General features: G+C 38.0%; 1 non-coding gene across 1 annotated transcript; it reads right to left on the minus strand.

Moving 5' to 3' along the window:
- Nucleotides 1–1,142: 1,142 nt before the first annotated feature.
- Nucleotides 1,143–1,249, minus strand: LOC136407303 (U6 spliceosomal RNA). Its single transcript, XR_010751858.1, has one exon. It is a non-coding gene; the product is annotated as a U6 spliceosomal RNA (small nuclear RNA).
- Between the last annotated feature and the right edge of the window lie 9,668 nt (nucleotides 1,250–10,917).

Raw genomic sequence — 10,917 nt, forward strand, 5'->3', positions numbered from 1 at the left:
CTATATAGGGAGAACCCTAAAGATTTTACCAAAAAGCTACTAGAACTAATAAATGAATTCACAATATAGTAGCAGGATACAAAATAAAAATCCAGAAATAAGTTGTGTTTTTATATACAATTGATCTTTGATAACAGTGAATTATAAAAAAAAAATCCCTTTTACAGTTGCATCAAAAAAGCCTGACCTGTGGTGGCACAGTGGATAAAGTGTCAACCTGGAACACTGAGGTCTCTGATTGAAAACCCTGGGCTTGACTGGTCAAAGCACTTATGGGAGTTGATGCTTCCTGTTCCTCCCTGCTCCTCCCCTCTTCTCCCTCTCTCTTAAAATAAAATAAAAAAATAAAATAAAATAAAATAAAATAAAATAAAAGTAGGCCCTGATGTGGAGAGCCATTGCATCTGAATGTGTCCAGCCTATGTACAGAGCAGAGGAAAGTCCCTGATTGACCTGAGTGACCTGGCAGGGAGAGGTCACTTAAACAACTTGAAAGCTGTTCGTGGTATTGACTTCAGAAGCAAGGTGCCAAGCATGCAGTGCTACCGCAGGCTCAGGATGTCCTGATATGCTTGTAGGATAGAGCGCAACATAGTTATCACCTCCACCCACCAGAACAATACCCTCTTATTTAAGAATATAAAATAAACAAGTTTTCCTGGCTCAGGGTCGTTGTGTCTCCATCAGAGCATAATGTCCCACCTGGTCCAAACTCTATGCCTGTGTTTTCATTAATCCTCCATTGTCCCCATTCAGGTCTTCATTTCGCCATGAAGGCTGCAGCACCCTGGCTGGTTTGCTCAGTGGATATAGCGTCAGCCTGGTGTATGAATGTCCCGGGTTTGATTCCTGGTCAGGGAACATAGGAAAAGTGACCATCTGTTTCTCTTCCACTTCTTTCCCTCCTCCCTCTCAGTCAGTGGCTCACTGGATTGAGCCTCAACCCTGGGCACTGAAGATGGCTCAGCCGGTCTGAGTGTTAACCCTAGGAGCTGAGGATAGTGCAATTGATTCAAGCATCAGCACCAGATGGGAGTTGCCAGGTGAACCCCAGTCAGGGCCCATGTAGGAGTCTGTCTCACTATCTCCCTTCCTCTCACTAAACACTCACTAAAAACACACACACACACATACACACACATACACACACATACCTAGGAATAAATTTGTGTGTCATCCTTGCACAGAGGCCATGCTAATCTTTTCTGCATCGTTCAAATATTAGTTTATGTGCTGCCAAAGTGAGCACCACAAAGGAATAAATTTAGCCAAGGATGTAAAAGACCTAGACAATTATAAAATACTGAAGAAAGAAATTGAAGAAGATACACATAAGTGGAAGTACCATATATTCCATGTTCACGGACAGAAAAGAATAATTAATATCATTAAAATGTCCATACTACCCAAAGTGATCTATAGGTTCAATGCAATTTCTATTAAGATACCAATGGTGTATTTCATAGAACTACAACAAATATTCCAAACATTTATATGAGACCACAAAAGACCCTAAATAGCCACAGAAATCTTAGGAAGATCAAAGTTGGAGAAATCATGCCACCTGATATCAAATCACATCACAAGGCCATAGTAATCAAAGCAGTATTGTTCTGGCACAAAAACAGACATATAGATCAATGAAACAGAATAGAAACCCAGAAATACACTCATGCTTACATGGCCAATTAATATTTGAAAAGAGGAGGCAAGAACATGTAATGGGGTAAAGACAATTTATGCAATAAATGGTATTGGGAAAATTGAACAGCTATATAATAAATCTAGACCCCTTCTTCCACCATATACAAGAATAAACTCAAAATAAAGACTTAAATGTAAGACTCAAAACCATGAAAGTCCTAGAAATACATAGGTAGTAAAATCATTGGCATTTCTTTTAGCAATATTTTTTCTGATGTATCATCTTGGGCAAGTGATACAAAAGAAAAAATAAACAAATGGGACTACATCAACTAAAAAGTTTTGTACAACAAAGGAGATCATCAACAAGACAAAGGCAACTATTGAATAGGAAAACATATCTGCCAATAACACATCTGATAAGGGGTTAATATTCAAAATTTATAAGTAACTCATAAGAGCCTGATTGGTTGGCTCAGCAGTAGAGCATCAACCTGGTGTGTGGAAGTCCTGGGTTGGATTCCCAGTCAGGGCATACAGAAGAAGCAACCATCTGCTTCTCCACTTCACTACTCCTCCTCCTCTTCCTCCTCCCCACCCCTCCTCCTCCCCCTCCTCCTTCTCTTCCTTCTCCTTCTCTCTCTCTCTCTCTCTCTCTCTCTCTCTCTCTCTCTCTTTCTCCTTCCAGCAGCCATGGTTCGAATGGTTGAAGCAAGTCAGCCCCTGGCACTGAGGATGGCTCCATGGCCTTACCTCAGGAGCTAAAAGAGCTCGGTTGCTGAGCAACAGAGCAATGCCCCAGATGAGCAGAGCATTGCCTGACAGGGGGCTTGCCAAGTGGATCCTGGTCAGGGCGTATGTGGGAGTCTGTCTCTCTGCCTCCTCACCTCTCACTTAATAAAAATAAATAAATAAATAAATAAATAAATAAATAAATAAATAAGTAGCTCATACTGCTCAACACCAAAAAAAACTCAACCAAAAACAAATAAAAAATGGGCAAAGAATTTATATAGACACATATAAGATGCTGGACATCACTAATCATCACAGATATGCAAATTAAACCCACAACAAGATATTCCCATATACCTGTCAGGATGGCTATCATCAATAAATCCACAAATGACAACTGTTGACAAGACTGTGAAGAACAGGGAACCCTTATGCCCTGTTAATGGAAAAGCAGATTAAAGCAGCCACTATTAAAAACAGTATGGAGTTTTCTTTAAAAATTAAGAATGGAACTGCCTTATGAGTCAACAATTCCACTTCTGGATATTTATCCAGAAAAATCCATAACCCTAATTCAAAAGAATATATGCAGCCCTCTATTCATTGGAGTATTATTTACAATAGCCAAGATATGGAAGCAACCCAAGCGCCCATCAGTAGATGATTGAATGAAGAAGATGTGGTGCATATATGCAATGGAATATTACTTGGCCATAAAAAATGAGATCTTATTTGCAACAACATAGATAGCCATAGAGGATATTATGTTCAGTGAAATAAGTCAGAGAAAGACAAATACCATATGATTTCACTCATATGTGGAATCTAAAGAACAAAAGTAAACAAATATAAAAATTGAAACAGACTCATAATTACAGACAGCAGACTGGGGTCTGTCAGAAAGGTGGGGTTTGGGAGACCAGGCAAAAGGTGAAGGGATTAAGAAGTACAATTTGGCAGTTACAAAATAGTCACAGGGATGTAAGGTACGGCGTAAGGAATATAGTCAATAAATTTTGTGATAACTATGTTTGGTGTTGGGTAGGTACTGGCAATATCAGGATTGATGGGGAACACTTAGTCAAGTGTATGATTATCGAACCACTATGTTATACATTTGAAACCAATATAAAGACTAAATCCCTTGTTCTTTCTCCAGTTTTAAATCTCTCCCTAGCGACCTCTTGGTAGAGCCAATTAGGCTGCTAGCTGATGAAGAAAAAAGATAGTTCACAAAACCCAGCCCAGTTCCCACTGGGTTTATAGCTGGGAGTTATTAGCTTGATAAGGGGCACAGAGTCCCTTGTACTTATGATCCCAAAGTGTGGTACATGCACTCAGGGGATGCATAAAACAATCTACAAGGAAATGACAAGAAATCTATTGTACATTTTAATCTAAAAAAGTAAGAGAGAAAAACTTCATTAATATCTAAAATTTAGATTGAAAGTAAAAAATCTCTTTGGGAACATTAAGATAGGGAAAATGAAAATAAAGAATGCAGCTAAGAGGCCTGGCCTGTGATGGTACAGTGGATAAAGCATCGACCTGGAATGCTGAGGTCGTTGGTTTGAAACCCTGGGCTTGCCTGGTCAAGGCACATATGGGAGTTGAAGCTTCCTGCTCTTCCCCTCCACCCTTCTCTCTCTCTCCTTTCTCTCCCCCCCCACCCCAACCTCTCTAAAATGAATAAATAAAATAAAATAAATGTTTTTAAAAATGATGCAGCCAAGAGGAAAAAATCTAAACAAAACAGCAGGAGAAAGACTGGTCTCACTAAATGTAGTGCTTAGGGGTGAACTGGGAAGGGAGCGGAAAGAGCAGTAACTGAGAAGTGTTCACATAGGACACTTCTGTTCTAGTGGACACGAAAGAAATTCATTTGGAGTCTTTGAATTATTTTTGGATTTGAGAATCTTTAGGCCTACTCCAGGCTCAAATTTGCTATTTATTTCTATAATCTACTATAGTATTTGTAATACTGGCAGTTGGTTAGAAATACAAGGACAACAGAGACAAAGGTGATTGGCTGCTGAGGATGGAAGGAAGTCTCTCTCAAGAATGACACCTGTGCATTAAGTGAGTCTTGATTGCGGCCAGCATCTCAGGGATGATCAACAATAGATGAGATTGAAGGAGGGCAGAGGCCAGCCCATAATAGATCTTACATGGTTTGATGGAAAGAAACTAAAGACTTCAGTAAAAACTCTTTGTAGCCCCCTCTGCTTGAGGACTTCATCAGACGCTAATGCCATGCTCTACCACTGTGTTTAGGGTATGTATTAAACCTTGAATTTATATTTAAACACAATCATGAGTACAAGCACATCCCTATCGTTAGTATATTAGTGGTCATTTAGAGCAACCCAGAAACCCCTTTAGATACTGTCATTTGACGTTTAGAGATAATCCAAATCGATAACCCTTTATTGAATACAACTAGCCAAATTTCAAGATAAGAAGGCATGGTGAAGGAAAAAAGCATTCCAGGCAGAGGGAAAGTTTGAATAGAGACACGGAAGCAAGATTTAATATGTAAGCCACCAGAGCCTGGTGGCCTGGGGGGAGGAGTGGAGACATCTGTCTGAGAAGTCCTATCCCACCAGACTGAAATGCCAAGGAGTTTCTGCCCAAAGCAGTGAGGAATCACTGAAGGATTTTAAATAAGAAAGTGACAGGAGTACAGTTCTTGTTTGTAATCAACCACAGTGCAGATGAGAGAAATGAGAAAACCAATTCAAGGAAACCAGTGCAATCACAAAGGCTAAACAGACTGTGTATTTATTTACTTATTTTAATGAATCAATAAGGATATAAATTATACTGACTCAGGTTTATATCTGTCATAAATTCAGGGTGTTGTTTTCCAGGCTATTTTCATAATAGTAGATAAACTATTCTGTAGTAAATCTAGCTACACATTACTAAAATTTTTGGTTTCACTTTGTTTTTATTTGTTATAAATTTTTGTTATAACAATGAGCCACTTCCATAATACCATGTGTTTATGTGAATCTACCCGGGCTTAGAATAACCACATAAGCAAAATATTTGTTTCTTCCTTATATTTTTTTAATTAAGCAGTTTGATTTTAATGAGCATCCTCTTTCACAAAATCCCTAAATTATACAGGCTTCTGGGAAAAAGGAATTGTATAGGCCCATGAGTAGTTCTGCTTGAGAGGCTATTAGATTCAGTGCTGAGATCAGAGCCATCCGCCAGCGCTGCTTCTTCTGGGTTAGTCCATTCTCAGGTTCCCGGCTGCTCCCAGATTTCTCCTAGTTCACATATCTGTGCAGGTCTTTGCCACCAAACCTTTTACTAGGTGTCCCAGAGCCTTGCAAACATTCCCTAGAATCTTAGTGACTGACTGCAGGGCCAATAATTCTATTATTAAGCCCAGTGCTTAGGGTTCACAGCACTTTTAGGCACCCATAAAAATGTTTTAATTTCTTTTAAAATCAGATGAAAATAAACTTCTTTATAAAATAAAACCACTATAATAGCAGATCCAGAATACTTGATAAAGTGGAATACTGATCATCCATGCAAGTAAATGCTATCACTATTTTTATTCTTACACTGTTTTACACCAGGTGAAAATATAATCTAAGGTAACTTTCTGCTCATCAGCACTGTTTTCCATCTTGTTCTTAGTAGGGCTATTTTTTAGTGCTCCTGAGCACAGAATTAAAAAATAGAAATAGCAAAGCATGCAACTGAACTAATTGAACTCATATGGTGAACTCAAGTACGCCTGCTTTTAAGAAACTGTAAACTAATCAAAATTTCCTTCAAAAAGACTTTTTTTTTAAGTGAGAGGAAGGGAGATAGACAAACTCCTGCATGCATCCTGACCGGAATCCACCTGGCAACCCCTGTCTGGGGCTGATGCTTGAATCAATCAAGCTATCCTCAGTGCCTGGGGCCAATGCTTGGATCAATCAAGCCACTGACTGTGAGAAGAGGAGAGAGAGAAGGGGGAGCTGGAGGGAAAGAGAAGCAGATTGTTGCTTCTCACTTGTGCCCTGACCGGGGATCGAACCTGGGATGTCCACACACCAGGCTAACACTCTATCCATTGATCCAAACAGCCAGGGCCAAACAAACATTTTTTAGAGAATCAATCTGAAAAAAAGTCAAATCTATATATAATATATATTCTAAAACTCCTCATCCATTTGGGATGATGACAAATTTCTGGAGACGGATGGTGGTGAAGTTGCCCAACAATGTGCATGTACTATGACACTGGACTGTACAATTTAAAATGGCTAAAATGGTAAATTTCAAGTTATACATATTTTACCATAGTTCATCCTGAATAAAACCAAACTTGAAAATATTCTCCAAAGTGAGCTTGAACTTTCAACATATGTTGTTTGGTTTGAGCCTTCAGTGACTATCATACCAATGGTTCTTAAGTCCCTGCCAAAAACTTTCTGAGTGTATTTGGCTTGGTTTTGAAAGAAAGCATTTATTGAATACATAAAATATAACTTATATCCTTATTGATGCATTAAAATAAGTAAATAAATACACAGTCCAAACTGAGCTCAGTTTTGAATCAAAAGTCTTACTCCTAGCTCCAAGAAAATGCTTATTGTCTTTCTAGCATATGTGTTCAATACTAGTATTTGTACGTGCCAAACAACCATTCCTTCAGAGATACCCTATAACTGCTTTTAATTGAAACATGCTGGACTGTTTTATCTGATGTTCAAATCATACAAAAAATATTTGTATGGAAAACTGGCTAATGGTTCAATATCCATCTTTAGGCCAAGATATGTACACAGCTCAAATTATGTTCAATCTTAGTCCATTGGGATCAACACTCAATATAGACTTGTTGATCCTGTAATCCAGGAGATTATTGTTAAATATTTCAAGTAATATCCTTAAGCCAAGTGGTTATGTGTTTTTGATGTAAAACGGACTCAGGTTTATATCTGTCATAAATTCAGGGTGTTGTTTTTCAGGATATTTTCATGATAGTAGATAAACTATTCTGCAGTAAATCTAGCTACACATTACTAAAATTTTTGGTTTCACTTTGTTTTTATTTGAACAATTTTTGTTATAAACAATTTAATGCAATTCAAGTTGATTATAGGTATTATTAAATTAATTTAAATGTGTGTTTAATTCTGTTCATATATAAAATGGTTGCTTTCCAACTAATTCAAATGGCTTGTTGCAAATTCTTCTTCAGTGATGCTAAGGGTTTTTCCCCCAAAGAAAAAACCTATATTATTCTCCAGTATAGTTTATAACATATATGTAATTAATGGCATACCATGCAGAATACCACCACTGATGATGATTCTAGTTAATAGTTCAATCAGTTACTATGTAATGATCTTTAATCAAATAGATTAATTCTTCAGAACATCATGTTTGACTTTTTGTTTTAATATACAATGGTCACATTTTATAGTTGATTATATTATTGTCCTTTCCTCTTAATAACACTCATAGCTTCCATAACCTATTTCACAAGGCATTTTATAAACACTTTATATGAATTAATTTATTTAATATTGACAACATGACTATCGGGTATATATGTATGTATGTATTAATATTATTATCCGTATTTGATAGTAAGGAAAATGAGGCTTATTCTTATCCACATTCATATAGCTAATAGTTGAAAGAGTTAGAATCTGAACTCAGGCTATCTGTCTTTACAAGTGTTGTTTATGATCCCCAAACTATAAACAGGCACATCTTGATAAATTATTACCTGTATCTACTTCCTCTTTTTGGTTTACCTCCTTGTACCCTGTATTCATATGTTACAAAATTCTTGGTTGTTTTGTTTTGTTTGTGTTTGACCTTTATAATACTTCAGTTAATAAAAATTTTATGGCAGAGGGTAGAAGAATGTTCTTGATTCAGCTGCTTTACTTTGAGTTACTGGGTATTAGTCTCCTTGTCCATTGAGACTAGCAGTCAATAGGATTGTTAAAGCGGCTTTGTCATATATTAGAAATCAGCTTTTGCAAAAATGCGGTAGAATAAAAGATAATGCAAATATATTTTAAAGCCTTTTCTGTAGAATTATTGAGAATACATATTAAAATAATCTAGGTGAGCACTGTGATAAAGAAAATGAAAGCTGAGGTCCAACATCATTTCTAATTTGTCTCTGGTGGGACTGAGAATAGGCAGCAAAGCTGAGAACAAAGGTTACCTCTCCTGAGTTCCCATTTAACGCTCTTTCCTCTCTGCCCTCAAGAACTCAGTCTCATGGTGGGTGTTGGGAAAAAAAAGAGACAGTGATAAAACTGGGAATGTGGTAGAACGTCAGCCCAGCGTGTGGATGTCCCAGGTTCGATTTCAGGTCAGGGCACATAGGAGAAGCCCCCATCTGCTTCTCTACCCCTCCCCCTCTCCTTTCTCTCTGTCTCTCTCTTTACCTCCTGCAGCCAAGGCTCCATTGGAGCAAAGCTGGCCCAGGCACTGAGGATGGCTCCATGGCCTCCACCTTAGGTGCTAGAATGGCTCCGGTTGTAATGGAGCAACAGCCCAGATTGGACATGCCAGGTGGATCTCCATTGGGCGCATGCAGGAGTCTGTCTCTCTGCCTCCCTGCTTCTCACTTCAGAAAAATACAAACAAACAAAACTGGGAATGTATTAAAGAGAGCACATGGAATTGAAATGGAGAGACTAGAAAATGTTTCTGAAAAGAGATGACGTAAAACTTCAGAGCTGACTAGGTAAAGAGAAAGGAAGAATGCCCCAAGTAGTGAAAGCAACATATTTAGAAGTCCCAGATCCGTGAGAGCAGAGGACCGGGTCAGAGATTGCACTCACCCAGGATGTCTTGGTAAGTTAGAGCATGGAAAAGAGAAGGCTGGTTATAGACCGGGGGGGGGGGGGGGGGGGGGGAGGGGAAGGGAGTCAACGCCTGCTACACCATAGCAAAGAATTAAAATCAAATAAACTCTTTTGGAATGATATTGGAGAGTTTTATACCAAGAAGTTGTGATTAGATTTGCATTTTAGAAAGAATGCTCTGGCAGAATGTACTGGACTCTGTAATGAGGAGAGAGGACTGTAAAGACTAAAGGAGGGACACACACCTAAGAGGAAACTTGAAATGCAATAGAGAAAGCAAAGCAGAGTCCAGAGATGGCATAGAAACAGTGATGTCACGAAAACATATGCCATAGATGTTTGTTGCATGACATCAAGTCAAAAAAGGAGGAGACACCAGGAGGTTCACGGTAAGGTGACTGGGAGGCATCCAAGAGGAGACATCTATATAGTTGATACAGGTTCTGTGAGACTGATGCTTCAGAGACCATTCAAAAGACAGATAGAAATGGTGATTTTCAATCATCCATTCAATAAACACTGAATGAGCATTTATAAAGTGCCGGGTATTGTGACAGGCAAAGGCAATTCAGAGGTGAATCAAAGCAAAGCCCATCCTTGCCTCCCAAGTGTTTATAGTTTACAAAGGAGATAAGGGACATGTAAAGAGTTAAGGAAAGAAAGACCGTAGGCTCCATTCTCTCTGGCAAAAATTAATTTGATGCAGGGCTCTGAAGTTATATTCTCAGTGTCCTTGAAAAAATAATTTGCATAAATGAGAGTGTGCTAACTTTCTCAGAAGTTTTCTTCGGCGTTTTATTCTAATGACTAACAGACTCATTGGTGAGTTTATCTAAACCAGGGGTCCCCAAACTTTTTACACAGGGGCCAATTCACTGTCCCTCAGACTGTTGGAGGGCCAGACTATAAAAAAAACTATGAACAAATCCCTATGCACACTGCACAAATCTTATTTTAAAGTAAAAAAACAAAATGGGAGCAAATACAATATTTAAAATTAAGAACAAGTAAATTTAAATCAACAAACTGACCAGTATTTCAATGCGAACTATGCTCCTCTCACTGACCACCAATGAAAGAGGTGCCCCTTCCGGAAGTGCGGCGGGGGCCAGATAAATGGCCTCAGGGGGCCGCATGTGGCCCGCAGGCCGTAGTTTGGGGACCCCTGATCTAAACCATTGTTTCAAAAGTAATAGTGGTAGCAAACACTTATTAGTTGTTTACTGATGTCAGATAATATCCTAAATATTTCAAATGTATTTTCTCATTTGATCCAAAAGATTTAGTACTATTATAATCTCTATTTTATTTACTTTTTGTATTAATGTTATTTATTTCTCAGTAAAAACAATTATGATATCACTTTGTATAAATTATGTAAATAAAATTAGTAAACACAAAATAGCACTTTGAATTTTTAACCACAATAACTAAAATTTAAAAATAGTGAACTATAATACTTTGTCATTGAGTTGCCTTTTTTTCATAGAAGCAAAACTATTCCTGCTGATTTTCACACATGGGCTATAATTTACATATGAGAGAATCAAAGCGCAGAAAGAATAAGTAATTTACCCAAGGTCACCAGTTAGAAAATGGCTGACTTAGAATTCAGGCATACAGGGTAACTCCAAGTTGTGCAACTCCTTATGAGAAAAATAAGAATAAGTGGCAATAGGAAAGATAATAA

This window comes from Saccopteryx leptura, chromosome 5, assembly GCF_036850995.1.
Source record: "Saccopteryx leptura isolate mSacLep1 chromosome 5, mSacLep1_pri_phased_curated, whole genome shotgun sequence".
Taxonomy (NCBI): domain Eukaryota; kingdom Metazoa; phylum Chordata; class Mammalia; order Chiroptera; family Emballonuridae; genus Saccopteryx; species Saccopteryx leptura.